Genomic DNA, 15128 nt, shown 5'->3' with positions numbered 1-15128 from the left:
CTGAACCAGTTGCCTCAACAAGAATATAAATTATCATCTGTCTGAGCGACTTTTACACATTCTTATGTCTTGTCCATCTGTGTGAGCCTTAATTGAAACTATTTAAAAGAGCATAATAATTACTATTATTGATGGATTTTCTGTAGTAGCAGTTGTAATAGCTGAGCTTTTAGTATTATTATTTAATCATAGGAAAGAGCCCAGCAGAAAGCATTAAATGGTCATGGTTTAATAACAAGGGAGGGCAGAGTTGTCTGTCTGCTGGCTGCTTTGTGGCATTTGTCATTACCGCTCTGATCTGGATGCCTATGTGTTTATAATAGGGTTGGATGCCCCGAGCTGTCGGCCTGCACTTAGTGCGGTTGGCGATTAGAGCTCAGCCTTTAATTTCTGCTACAGAGGCAGTGTCATCATGGGGAAGGGTGAGGAAATGAAAAACAGAGGGCAGGGATGACTACAGGACAGATGCTAAACCAGGAAGATAATGACAATGTGGAGGAGACGCTTCTTTAAAGCTGTGTTTACAAGGAGGAGGAAGTGCAGGTAGGCAGTGAGTGATGAGAGAAGGCAGGTGAGCTGGCAACATGACAAATGGGAAAAGATATAAGCTGGAGGACAACGCAGACTGAAAGAAACAGACAGAATCTGTGTTACATGTTGTAGTCTAAGGAGCTTGGAAAGAAAAGCGTCTGGACTTCTTTGAGTTGCTTGAAGACGTTTCACCTCTCATCCGAGAAGCTTCTTCAGTTCTAAGGTCAAATGGTGGAGAGTCCCAGATTTAAACCCAGTGGGAGTTTCCCCCCAAAGAGGGACAAAGGACCCCCTGATGATCCTCTACCTAATCACATGAGCCAAGGTGTGAAAGCGGGTGTGGGTCACAACCAGCCAGGGTTTAGGGTCTTTGGGGGGAAACTCCCACTGGGTTTAAATCAGGGACCTTGACATAAGTTCCAATTTAGTGACAAAAATAAAGGATATAACCTCGAAAGGATCCAAAATTATGAGTTTGTGCAGCTTGCTCTCAGTGATTAACAAAGATCAGACAACACTGAACATACTGCCATTAAAATCCAAAAAAACACACTTTAAACTGTGGTGAGTAAAGCTTTTAAAACAGCAGAAAAGAAAGTTTGGGAGGGTGAAAACAACAGAATATAAGATCTGAATAAAAGGGGTGCTGTGACTCTGCATTTTCATTGTTTCCCTTTCTACTGAATCATCCCTCTCAATAAGCACATTCACACACAGTGACACAAAAGTCCCTCGATATCCCCTCTCTCTGTGTCTCTGTGTCTCTCTCTGTCTCTGTTTCTCTCTGTCTCTGTCTGTTGTCTCTTCTTTCCATCCTTTCTCCATCTGAGTTTTGCTCTTTTTCCCCCTTTTTATCATCCAGTTCAGGTTTATTCAATTATATTTCTTGCATCTTTCTCCTCCTTCCTTTCTTCTTTCCTTCTTTTCACAGCAGCTGAACCCTCAGTTGTTTTATTTGGAGAAGCTTCCTTTCTGGGCTTTGGTCTCCCCTCAAATAAACAAGCCAGTCTTGTGATGGGAAGCAAGAACTTCCCTATTTTAGTTGTTCTGGGAAAAACACACATGCAAACAAAATCAGAAACACACACACACACACATGGGCACATAAATGCCCAGTTTCACACACGCATGCTGTACATTGCATGCATTTTTTTCTGTTAAATTGCAGCTTAACCCAAACCTCAGATTAGTGTTCTTGTGTGTGAGCCTTTTGTTTTTGATCTGGGTCCTGCCTGTCTGATGGCATGTGGAAGTGGCCGGACTGTGCATTTGTATGCTGATGATATTATTATGTTCAGTCTGCTGTTAAACTCACCAGTACTACTCTGAGTTATAATTTAACAACCAGAAATTGTTTCTCAATCCAGATAAAAGTAAACAGATCCCCCTCTTTTTAAAAAAAATATTTGTTAATGCAACTACTTATTTAGCAACCGAGTCCATCCAGACATGTCGACATGGTAAAGACGTCCTGCTGAAATTTAAACTGAGCATCAAAATGAGGAAGAAAGTTGATTTACAGTAACTCTGAACATTGCCGATGGGCTTCTCTGTCATGGTCCCCCTGTCTGCCCGGCCGGCTCCACAAGGCCACATGTGTTTGGTGTACATTCTCCTCTCTCCTCCCCGCCAGGGCGGAGCTCACTTCAGGCTCCCGCCCTTGGCACACACACCTCCGTCTCGTCAGGCTCTAATTATGGGTTCGACTCTTAAGGCCGGGACGCAGACAGCCTCACCGCTGGATGATTGTGCTAGACACGTCAGTAAACCTCAGCCTGGTATCCTTAAGTGTTGTGGACCTGCTGTGATCTCTGTGTAACCCTCTGTTCTTCTGTGCACAGTTTCCCTGGACCCGTGACCAACCTGTTGTTTGAACCGTTGTAAAGAAGAAGAGCTAGCGTGTATGTGACTCCTATCCCGGACTTCCCTTTCGGACCCAGGACTCTCGCTCCCCTCACTGTATATATCTGCACCTGGTGACTGTGTAAATAAACGTTGTTTTTCCCTGAACTGTGCTCTGCGCCTGAGTCCTACCACATCGCATGACATTCTCGTAGTATTTAAAAAACTGCTGATCTGCTGGGATTTTCACACGCAACCGTCTCTGGAGAGAGAATTGTTCAAAAAGGAGAAAATATTCAGTTAGCAGCAGTTCGCTGGGTGAAAACGTCAGAGGTCAGAGCAAAATGGCCAAACTGCTACAAGCTGATAGGAAGCCAACAGTAACTCAAATGAGCAGGCATTTCAACCAAAGTATGCTGAAGAGCATCGCTCAATATACATCATGTCAAAGCCTATGGACATGGACTAGGAAAAGGCAAAGACCGCCCTGGGTACTATTTATATCAGCTGAGAACAAGAAACTGAGTTTCGCTAAAATGAAACAACAGAAGACTGCAAAAAAGGCCTGAGGAGTCTCGAAATCTGCTCCAACATTTGAATTATAGGATATTGAGTGTAGTCTATATGAAAGCATAGATCCATCCTGCTTTGTATCAATAGTCCAGGTGGTGTAATAATGTGGGGGGATATCAGCAGGCTTTGGGCCCTTTACTACCAACTGAGCATCATTTGAACACCACAGTCCACCTGAGTTTGTCCATCCCTTTAAGACTTAAAGGGATGGACAAACTCATCTTGTACCATCTTCTTCCTGCTTCCTGCAGGATAACACACCATGTCACGAAGCTCAAATCATCTCACACTGGTTTCTTGAACATTATAATGAGTTCTTTGTACTCAAGTGGCCTCCACAATAATTAATTCTTAATCTAAGAAAAGAGACCCTTTGGGGTGTAGTGGAAAATGAGATTCTCATCATGGATGTGCAGCCGCCACATCTGCAGCAACTGTGCAATGCAATCATGTCAATGTGGACTAGAATCTATGAGAAATGATTACAGCACTTTGTTGAATCTATGGAGAATTAAATATAAAGGAGATCCAATGCAATACTAGGAAGGGGATCCTAATAGCTGGCTGGTGAGTGTATGCTTTTTATGAATCCAGAAATAGTGATTATGATAATCTTATCATCTCTAACGAGAATGACTGAATCACTCTGCAGACTGTTTTCACCAATCTTGTTAAAGTCTAGTTTTACTCACTGTGCACCTGCAGCCTGGAGTAATGGGCAGATAAGTTAAAAGCTTGCCTCTTTTTATTTCCTTGCATAAATATAAATTGCATTTTAATTCTATTTTATTTCATTCTGAGCTCCGTAGTCGATACATGTATCTTAAAACTTTAGCTTTTTAAATATTCTTCACTGATATCTAACCAGCTTATTTTTACACCTACATCTTCTTTTCTTCAGCTGTGTTGTAAGTGAGAACTCATCCTTTAGGGATATAAGGTTGAACCAGAGTTTTATTTTTTGTGCTTTTAATGAACACTGAGAGATTTTTACCAGATATCTGAGGGGTAAAGGACAGGCTAATGGATCAATTCTCCTTTGTCAGGGGTTTTCCTTTTTTCACTGTAATAGCACTGTTATTTTAATACTTCAGTTTTTTTTCTTTACTTCAAACTCTCTGTGAAAGGATTTTGTTACCATGGCAAGCCCAAACAAGTGAGTTTGTGCTAACACTAATGTTTTTCATATATGTGGTGCATCCTTAGAGAAAAAATAAATCTCCTATATGCTACAGAGTTGACGCGTCCTTTAGAGATATTTCTAAGAATAAATGAGATGAGCTTTGGGTGCCTAGAAAAGCGCTATATAAATCTAATCCATTATTATTATAGAATTCTTGACATGGCAATGATTGAAAGGTTAACTCTTTATTGTTCCGCTACAGGAAGTTGGGGAGCTCATGTTGAGAATGCTTCCATAAATCCCAGTGCGCTAATCAACATATGGCCTCCAAGGCAACCAAAGATTGTCAACTGACTCATCCATCACCCACTGAGATCTATTTGAATATCTGACATGTGATGCAAGAGTTAGAAACACAAGCTGTTGTTTTCCACTCCTTTTGTATTTGTAAGCATTGACGTGTTCAGTTTTTGTTCATGAAAAATGGCTGAAGTTGAACCTCAGCTCTTTCAAGTAGAAAATACCTTAGATTAAACCCATAAAAAAGAAGTTTTGTTGTGCTGTTTTCTGTATCACTCTGAGTCCAAAGAGCACTGTCTCATTCTCCATTTCAGATGACTCTGTCCTTATTTGCATGCATTAACAACAGGAAGCCCATTGTTACAGTGAAACCTGATCCGGAGACGACTGACTGAGGTGGTGACAGGTACAGGAAATCTGGTGTCACTGTATTCACTGCTGTTTGCAATATAATGATGATCATAATTATATTTTATTTAATATTTTGTTTACTATGTATATATATATATATATATATATATATATATATATATATATATATATATATATATATATATATATATATATATATATCGACAGGATGTTTGCAAAACATTTCATGGTTTTGCTTAAATATACATTCAGTTTTTACGTCCGAGTATGTTATTAGTGTTCCTTTCTTTAGCAGGTTTTTGCATGAACTGCTTCTTTGTTCATTGAATCAATATTAAGCCTATCCCAGCTGACTTAGGGTGAGAGGCAGGGTACACCCTGGACAGGTCGCCAGTCTGTTACAGGGCTAATACTTACTAATTAACCTATCCTCAATAATTGCACGAATGTGGGAGGAAGCCACAGTATCCAGAGAAAACCCAGGCAAACTCAACACAGAAAGACACTGGCCTGATCGTGGAATTGAACTCAGGACCTTCTTGCTGTGAGGCAACAGTGCTAACCACCATGCTGCCCCATTTAATTACCATTACACTGAAATAAACATTTTTAACTTTTCAATTCTTTTCTTGTCGTGTGGTCACTGATATTTAAGTGAGAAAGCGAGGTTCTGCTGATGTGTAAGGAATTTAATGCTGTTGGCATCAAGGCGAATTTACAGCACTAACTTAAGTGTTTATTCCAAGGCTACATGCACTTTCAAAAATGTACAGCTGATCTGTGTTTTAAAAAAGCATCCATTGGGTTTAAAAGACAGCAAAGAAGTGCACTGAAACAGTAATGGGCTAACTCACATGCTTCCCCTGAATCAATGCCAATTTAGGGTGTTGTTGATAGTGAAGACAATCTTTAGCAATCTGAAATAAGAAGGCATTCATCATTTTCAACGTTTTCAGCAAAATAAAGCTTAATCTTCATCTTTCATTCCAGAAAACTTTGCAAAAGAAAAGACAAACCAGTGTTTTCCATTCAATAAGGCCAACAAGTCGATGAAGTCATTGGAAAAAGTGCTCAAAACAGGATAAAATATATGTGTCTTTTTAATTTGTCTCCTCATCAGTCCAAACTTTTAAGTCAGGCGTCATGAACATCGTGATTTTTTACAGGTATTAAATAGTCACTTTTATTAATAAATAAAGATGTCATGATTACACCCTAGTGATCTTAAAAACTACTCAAATAATAGCCGGTGAGGCCTTAATGCAACTACAGCTCTGTTTAGTAAGACTGTAGTATTACAGTCTGTCATCACTCAGCATCACAAAGAATATAAATGCATTTAACCTCAGTAAATGTTATGCTTTGGTTCTTTGAATTGCAGCAGTTTTTCTGATTTTTAAGTAAAAGCAAATGGAAACTTTCCCAAGATCAGCGTTCTTAATCCAGTTCTTTTGCACCCTCGTGAGTGATCATGTGTACATGCTTGTGTATTAGTAAAAAAAGGGGACTTTTTCCAATGCCTGAGGTCAAGACCTGAGAAGAAAAGCGTTATTCATAACCTCCAGATTTGATGATCTGCATCACCATGAGTTACAGAGCAACTGCAAAGTCATAACAACACAACAAAATCATGAGATGCACTGTAAAATTTTGTAATTTAAAGGTTATTTTTATATTCTATATTATGAAATGTGTTTTATTTTAAATTTGGGGGCATTTTTTTCATGTCCGTCATAACATATTCCAAAATTATGTCAAAACACACTCACGCACTTCTGAGGTGTGTGAAGAGGCCATTAGCAGTTTATTCCAGCAGAATGATTTCTTTGAGTGATCTAAAGTTTAGTCGTCGGACATTTGATGTACGGCACCTGTTTTTGGATTTAAGTTACACTTTGCAAGAATGAACACAGCTGTGCGCTTCACACCCAGCTACGCGCACTTCTGAAGACCTTTGAAAAGTGAAGTGTAGAATGTCTCAAGCAGCTTTTAACAGGAAGCAATTCTTGTTTTCTTGGTGTAACCTGAAGATGGTTAAAAAAACAGGAAATGTGACATCACATATAAAGGTATTTCCACTACACATAGTTATTATTTTTAGTTGCCTGGACGTTTTACTCTAAGTTCCTGATGGTCGCAAAGACTGCTCAAAAAACGTACTTTACCTTACTTTACACTTAAAAGGGGGTTTGTGTTCTTTTCATAATAACATATGCAGGACTAGCTGGAGTTAACGGGCTACTTCAACCGTTTATGCAGCAACAAAAGTTTAATCTCCAAAAAGGTTTTGTGGGGAAGCAAGGGAAAAATGGTAGTGCATGCCAACTTTGCTTTGACAGCTTACAGTAATTTTTATTTCGGCATTGTAGAGCCTATAGCATTTATGTGCTTCCCCTGCTGGACCGTTTTACTGTCAAAACACTAGTGAGCAGTAGAGCTTCTCTTGAAAATTATTAGCCATGAAAATTACGCTTAGAGTTACAAAAGAGTTTGCAGTTAAATAGTTCCAACTGTACAGTAACTGTGTGTTAGACATGGACGCTACTATCTACTACCAATCTAAACATATCTCCATGTTTCTGATGGTGATGACTTCTGACTGACTTTGAATGCAATTATCATTCCAATACTATGAGAAATAATAGCCTCGTTATAATCTATGGATGCATCTCGCTAACATAGTTGCTTTGTGTTGCAGAATGTGTAATGTGAAAGCAATGAAATAATATTTTATCCCCATTGAAAGAACAGACATCGGTCGTTTTTAAAGCAATTTTGTGACAGAAATATCTGAAATACAGACATAAACTCTATAATTGCAGCTGTTTTCCCACTTGTGTCCTTTTTCACTGTACTAAGGGGGAAACCTTTCTTTCGGAGGCCAGAGGGGAGAAACTAATGAATGCTTTAACTTCATTTGAGAGATCAGCACCCAGAAGCACAATTTCTGTTGGCTCGCTGTCACTTTTAAAAGAATGGAGTTGAAGCTGGGGGGGGATGTTTGTGACAGAGAGAAAGGAACAGGAGGAGGGATTTGCAGACCGGATAGCGGCTCAGTGACATCAGCTTCGAAAAATGTGTGTGTGGAATTGAGAGAGTATGTGTGGAATCAGAGGGAAAATGGCGAATGGGAAGGAGCTCCCACTCTGCTCCTTTTACCGAGAACTAAAGAGAACACGAATGTGTGCTCGTCGTGTTATTCCTGCTGGTTGTTTGTTTCTTTAACTTTAAATTAACCCCACATGTATAACAAATATTTCTCTGGGTTATACTCCAAAAAGGCCCTATTTTAATAAGAGATCAATTGAAGAAATGCCCCAAGTTACCCAGTGATGCATCTGTGTGGGTTTGAGCACGTGTCTGTGGATTCATCTTGCAGTGTCAAAGTGCTTTGAGGACTAAGTGAGTGCTAAACATTTAACAGTCCATATTACCATGGGCTAAGTAGGAGAAGGTAAAACACATAAAATATTTGGATGGAAAGAAGATTAGAGACTAGTGATCACTACTGTGAAGCTTGAGGGTCATTAATGGTGTTTTTAGATTGATTACATGACTAAGCCAATAAAAGAAAGCTAAACCAATAAAACAGCTTAGCACAATAGTCACATGACAGCAAGAAGCTCCCAGGTTTGAAGCTGTCCAAAGACTCTTGTCAGGTTAGCTGGTAAATCTAAAGTGGTGTTAATGTGACTTCAGTGGTTAGCCTGTCCATATGAACATCACATCTCAGCTAGGGTCCTGGATAAGTGCCCTAAACGAGAGTGCTGAGCCAAGGATAAAGCAGCATTCACACATCGGATACTTGAAATTTGTGCAAATGGCGAACAAATTGACATCGAGGGAATGCCTGAATCAGTGCTATCCAGAAGCTCTGAAGAAATGCAAGCTAAAGATGTCCCTTATTTATCCCCAAAAGCATTAATTGAAAGGAAATGAAGAGACATTAAGAAGATAAGATGACAGTGTGTTACAGGGAACACACTGTCAAGCTTCACAGCCCCCTGAAGTCCCTTCAAAAATCGAATTATTATTATTACTAGTAGTAGTAGTAGTACTAGTATTAGCATTAGTATTATTACTGCCATATATAGCGTCGTGTTATTGACAGAGTGAGGCGTTGTTTTCAACAGACGATCTCAGGGCGAATCAGACAGCGTGCTTAACCGTGACCGAGAGAGAGAGAGGAGGGCGCAGAGAGAGAGACAAAAGGCGTTTCCACGTTAGAGCAGCCAGTTTCAGAGGCGGATAGCGAAGCAAGCGGACATAGTGACACCTCACGAGCATCATACACCCCAAACTCGTGCTGACAGTTCGTCTAACCCAGGCACCGCTGCCGCGTTTTGCCACGCTGATGAATCACACTCAAGTTCATCACTGAGCGCCTTAAAACCACAAAAGTGAACCGAAACCAAGCGGGACTGACCAGGTGGACTTTTTTCCTCCCTCCTTGCACCACGTCTGCCGCCTCTGTCGGGCTGCTTTCTACGAGTTTTAGCGTTTTAGAGGAAATCGTCCCGCAGACTCACGCATCACTTCCATCTCTGTGTCTCTCTCCCTGCCTGTAGCTGACTCATTTTTGCTCCTCGGGGTGAGTACATCTCTTTCTAACTCTCCCTTCCTGTCTCCATCTTTTTTCTTTTTTAAAAAAAAAAAATCATGCTTTTTCTCACACGCCCGTGGGGGATTGTTGCTTTAAGACCCATTTCCCCCAGAGTGTACTTCATTCATTTGACCGTCATCCCGCTCTCCATTCATGGACACGGCTCATTTCTGTCATTGCATACCGTTACATGGAGGCTGTGTCGGAGACTCGCCTACTTCACAGCCTGCTGTCAATGAGAGTTGTTTTTTGTGAACTATAAAATAAACCTGAGACCCCTGTGAGGAGGACATACAACATTGGTCAGTTAAGTGATTCCACGGGGCGTTCGTCACAGTTGTTTCTTAACAATAAAATAAACACTTTTAAGAAGCTAAAATTGAAATAAGTGTATGTCCTTTACTCATTCATGGACTTTTAAATGGCAAATGGATGGATGTTTCATTCTCAAGAGTGCACTGAATACACCATTGATTAAACTAATTGGATTGAGTGTGGCTGTGGGCAGGCTATTCATGTATCTAGTGTCCTTTTCATTACACCCCTGCTGAATATCCCCACAGTTTTCCTTGTATAGGCTGGACGATTACAGTGCACTCTCCCACTGAATCCCAGCTATACTGTGTGATAAAAGTCTGTGGTGTTGGTTTAGTAGATCTGTATTCATGAGGATCACATGATCTGGAATATTCTGGCTCTAAACCAGAGGAGCAGATGATAAAGCACTGGTGACCACCTGTGACTGTCCCGGATGGCTGAGAGTGTGTGTGAGCGGATGGGGAAGGGGTGGGTCTTTTATGAATGAATTTGGGTGGATGGCCAACACTTTGTGCGTGCACATGGGTGGGGGTGAGCGGAAGTCTTCTTCCCCAACTGTAACAGACTTATCTCGACTAAGCTACTCTTCTTATTCCCCTGTGAACTTGTGAATAAGGGATCATGTTTGATTTGGCAGATTTTTAGCCAGATGCCTTTCCTGACACGACTGTTTTCTATAGGTGGCTTGCACATGTCACACCAGCATTTTTCTTTGAATGTTTGCAACAGTTTCTACTTAACTGTAAAAGACTTCACACAAACAAAAAGCTCCAGTGACAAAATTTAAACTATTGTTTTTAAATTCATAATGTTATTTATACATTTATAATACATAATGTGTAATTTCTAATATGTTCTTAAATCTATAGCTGGCCCATTTTACCGATGCATTGATTATGTTTTTCTTGTGTCAAAAGTGACGTCTGCACAGCTCTGTCCTGTTTAGTGCTGAGGAAGCGAGTGCTTTTTTTCAATATTCTTCTGAACGATGGGATAAAACTATCAAGTTGTCTCCACTCAGATAAAACCTTTACATCAGTGCTGGCATAAGAGGAAAGAACGGCAGGTATAATGGGACCATTATTAGCTACAGGCCTTAACTAATGTGTTTTGTTTTTGATAGAGGTTTGACATATGTAAAAACAGCCAAAAAGATTAATTAGAACTATAAAGAGATACAAAAAAAGTAAAAAAGAACAAGGCAATTTTTGCGGTTTAATGCCATTTTACCATCAGTTGTTCTCCCAGTTTACTTTTAAGTCTGTTTTAAGCTAAAACATTTATTGCTGTATGTAAATTAAACCCATTTTATGTTTCCCTTTGCCACTTCTTAAGCCCGACATTGGTCGCGTTGCTTGCTAGCATAAACTCAAGCAGTCATTTTTTTATGGTCAAAAGTTAGAAACGCATCACGGTAAAGATGCTGGCACAGTATTTAGCATATTTATTAAAAAATGACATGAACAATTAGCCAAGTAGATCCTGATTAACTTTGTTGACATGTAGCTTCTGCTCTAATTTTAGCTATTTGTCATTAATTACTGCATATTCCCATTCATTCTGACCCCATCTGCCACACTCATACAGCACATTGCACTTTAGCGTGTAACAGATGCACAGTGTGACAGCTGTCAGTCCATTTCCTGTTAGGTCACATTCCACTCATTTTTATCCCTGAACACTGTCCAATCTTTGCAAGCTGTCGAACATTCCTGTGGACTTATAATACATCTTTGTGAGGACTTTTTTTTTTTAACTTTGCCTGAGGGTAAAGCTTAATTTTAGGTTATGAACAGAGCTTAAGGGTCCTCACAGTTATACAAATAGAGGCCTGTGTGTATGAGCCTTGACTAGGCTTTTTGGGAGCCGGTCTCCTCTCTTTTTTTATACATGTATACATCGATCTGTCGTTGTGCACACAGAGAAAAGAAATAAGTGGGACAGCAGAAATGTGCTTCCTCTCTCAGGTTCACTTCCTATATATGTGTGTGTGTGCGTCTGTTTGTGGTTTCGGATTTCCTCCTGCCGCCGACAGGGGAATGTTTGTGGTCGATTGTTTGCAGGCACCGAGACAAATACAGTATTTGGGAAAAGCGGTGTTAAACTGGCGCTTGAAATAATCAACACCAAAGGCACAATATGCTCTTTGATTTTGTTTATTTTTTCCATGCACTTTCGCAATTTCCTTTTCAACAAGCTGTTGGTTGTCGCACATTACAGACAATAGAAATCTAACAAACCCATTTGTGCAACAGCTCACAGCCTAACAGCCAAAGTGTTAAAAGGACCTGTTATTTTTGGTAGAACATTGCTTCACTACAAGTCGAAAGCCAAATGTGCACTCCATTTTAGGCTATATGAAAGCCCAGCGTTGAGTATGGGTATGTCTCAAACCACAGGAAATGAGGAATTGAAACTTTGCTGAGACAAATCTGGACTCACTAACATCCGATCCATTTCCTCTGTCCCCGCTTTTAGTTTCATTTGGTATGAGACACCACAAAGTGCAGTGCATTTCCTCCTCACATTCTCTTGCAGAAGTAAACTTGGCTTTATCTCATAGCAACAAACATTAATAAAAAGATCCATGTTCAATTCAATTCTATTCAATTCAGTTCAATTCAGTTCAATTCAATTCAATTCAATTCAATTCAATTCAATTTAATTTAATTTATATAGCGCCAAATCACAACTACAGTCACCTAAAGGCTATTTATATTGTAAGGTAGACCCTACGATAATACATACAGCGAAAAACCCAACAATCACATGACCCCTAAGAGCAAGCACTTTGGCGACAGTGGTAAGGAAAAACTCCCTTTTAACAGGAAGAAACCTCCAGCAGAACCATCTGCTGCGACCTGTTGGAGAAAGAGAAGGAAGACAGGATAAAAGACATGCTGTGGAAAAGAGCCAGAGATTTATAACCAGTGTTGGTCAAGTTACTTGAAAAAAGAAATCAGTAACTAATTACTGATTACTTCCCCCAAAAGTAATCCCGTTACTTTACTGATTACTTATTTTTAAAAGTAATTAATTACTTAGTTACTTAGTTACTTTTTAAAAACACGATTTACAACCCGAATAGGTAATAAAGCGATAGATCTTTCAGCCCAATTCTACTTTTTCTGCATAATCCATCATACAAAATGTAATCAAATGGAAAAGTCTCTTTTTAAAACTTGTTTTGTTAGTTTTAATCTTTTAACTTTATGCATCAAGCAAAAATTTAATTATATGCAACATTCTCTCACTGGAAGAAATTAGTTTAACCCTTTAGAGCCGATCGGAGCGGGCACGCTCTGTTTTGTGTAACTATTTTTAAATCCCGGTAGCACTGCAACCATGTAAGCTAGCGCAAAAATTTTTTTTGCATATGAAACCGGAGGAGTTGTACTTACATCTTATGCCATCAGCTTGTCCTAGGTCACGGTTTCCTTCCACATAAAGCTTTGCAAAAACTGCATAAAAAGCGCTTGCAGGAACAAAAACATAATATTCCAGAAACACGCTTTGCCGATCCGATCAGCTGTTCATAACACTTCCTACGTTGGAATAGATGTCAGCGCAAACTTTTGCATTTCCGCCATTACCTGCCCGAAACCGGAAGTGACGTCATTTTCGTGGAAATGTAGTCTTTTTTACCATCAGGGCCTCAGGGCCTATACTGGTCTTTTTAAAAGTTATCTTTGACTTTATGACTTTCTGTGTCGTTTCTGGGATGCTTAGGACTCATATTGCACTGCTGGAAATAGTTTATTTTGATGCATATGCTGCTTTTTTGCAAATTTGCAGTATAATATTTATTTTCGTTTTTCCTGCAGTGTATAAAAATTGGTGTATTTCAAAAATAAAACTATGAAGACACTCAAAATAAATTTCCTGTGGTGGGAAACTATTTTGAGCAACTTTTTTGTATTTACAGTTTTGAGGGATAAACCTCTTAAATTTCTCTAACTACAAATATATGTTAAAAAAGCAAAAACGATTTTCAATTTTTTTGTAGTTTATTGCACTTTTTTGCAATTTATGTAATTACTATGCACTTTATGCATGCATATTATTAAAATTTAGGCTGTAATGGTTGTATTGATGTATAGCAACTTGAAATGCTCCCAAAAATGGCTCCACAGCATGTAAAAATATAATATAAGCTCTGGCGGACTTGGTTCTATGGTAGGTCTTAAAGGGTTAACATTGAAACCTATTTTCTACACATTCCAGCACATAAAATAAAATATTTTTTGTGTTTACACTCACTCTTTCAAATAGATGCAAGTAAAACACAGCAGAAAATAAATAAAGTCAAAGACTCAGCGGTCCTGTTGCTCTATTTTCACCTGTAAAGCAGGAGTGGGGGTAGGCGGAGGTTTACCCTGGTGCAGGTGGTGCAGGTGTGCCGCGGTCAGTGGAAGAATCCGCGAGTTTCTCTGTGAATTTCCCATTACGTCGTTGCGCACTCGGTGCTTTCTTGGAAGTTTAGGGTTTTTTTTCGCTGTAAAAATAAGTTTTCTTCCCACACACAACGGACACTAATGTTTTTGTCACTTTTTATGGAATCAAACTCAAAGTAAGGTCAGTACTTCCACGCTTTAAACGCTGCACGCTCATACTCTCTCCCGCACTCGATATATTAACCATTGTTGATCTGCACACAGCTGTCGCCACGAACGTCGCACTTGCTTACGTCACTGTCATGAGACATTCTCGCAAAAAAATCACGGTTTTAGTAACACAGTAACGCAGCGTTCCTACAGGTAAGTAACAGTAATCTAATTACCGTTTTTGCAATAGTAATCCCTTACTTTACTCGTTACTTGAAAAAAGTAATCGGATTACAGTAATGCGTTACAAGTAACGCGTTACTACCATCTCTGTTTATAACTAGTATGATTCAGTGCAGAGAGGTCTATTAACACATGCTGAGTGAGAAAGGTGACTGAAGAAGAAAGACTCAATGCATCATGGGAATCCCCCAGCAGCCTATGCCTGTTGCAGCATAACTAAGGGAGGATTCAGGGTCACCTGATCCACCCCTAACTATACTTTAGCAAAAATGAAGGTTTTAAGCCTAATCTTAAAAGTAGAGATAGTGTCTGTCTCCCGAATCCAATCTGGGAGTTGGTTCCACAGAAGAGGGGCCTGAAAACTGAAGGCTCTGCCTCCCATTCTACTTTTAAATACTCTAGGAACAACAAGTAAGCCTGCAGTGCGAGAGCGAAGAAATGTTAACTGCCAGTTCTGAAAAAAAGTTGGGAGATGCTCTAATATGTAAATAAAAACAGAGTGCACTGATTTAATTAGATGTCCACCTGCAGTTCCTTTAGATCAGGTTTATTTCAGCTCTGTGGTTCGTCACACTCGAATCGTGTGTTTTCAGCTGCTGATGAACAATCACTAATTAGTCATCAGTCGTTTCCTTAAGTTTGCCAAACTTCAGATTTTTGTTCAGAATTTTGTTGGTGT

At 39.6% G+C, this 15128-nt stretch overlaps 1 protein-coding gene across 1 annotated transcript in view; it reads left to right on the top strand.

Moving 5' to 3' along the window:
* Nucleotides 1-8929: 8929 nt before the first annotated feature.
* pea15 (proliferation and apoptosis adaptor protein 15) overlaps nucleotides 8930-15128 on the top strand; it is a 59191-nt gene continuing 52992 nt past the window's right edge. The window contains exon 1 of the mRNA XM_085450824.1: nucleotides 8930-9332. The gene's annotated coding sequence lies outside the window, so the exon portion shown is untranslated. The remainder of the gene's footprint in view (nucleotides 9333-15128) is intronic.

The sequence above is a fragment of the Copadichromis virginalis genome, linkage group LG3, assembly GCF_057382275.1.
Source record: "Copadichromis virginalis isolate Kocher_CV1m ecotype Utaka linkage group LG3, C_Virginalis_male_GT1.1, whole genome shotgun sequence".
In the NCBI taxonomy this organism is placed as follows: domain Eukaryota; kingdom Metazoa; phylum Chordata; class Actinopteri; order Cichliformes; family Cichlidae; genus Copadichromis; species Copadichromis virginalis.
The sequence above is the reverse complement of the archived record's forward strand: the minus strand, read 5'-3'. Positions and strand labels throughout refer to the sequence as shown.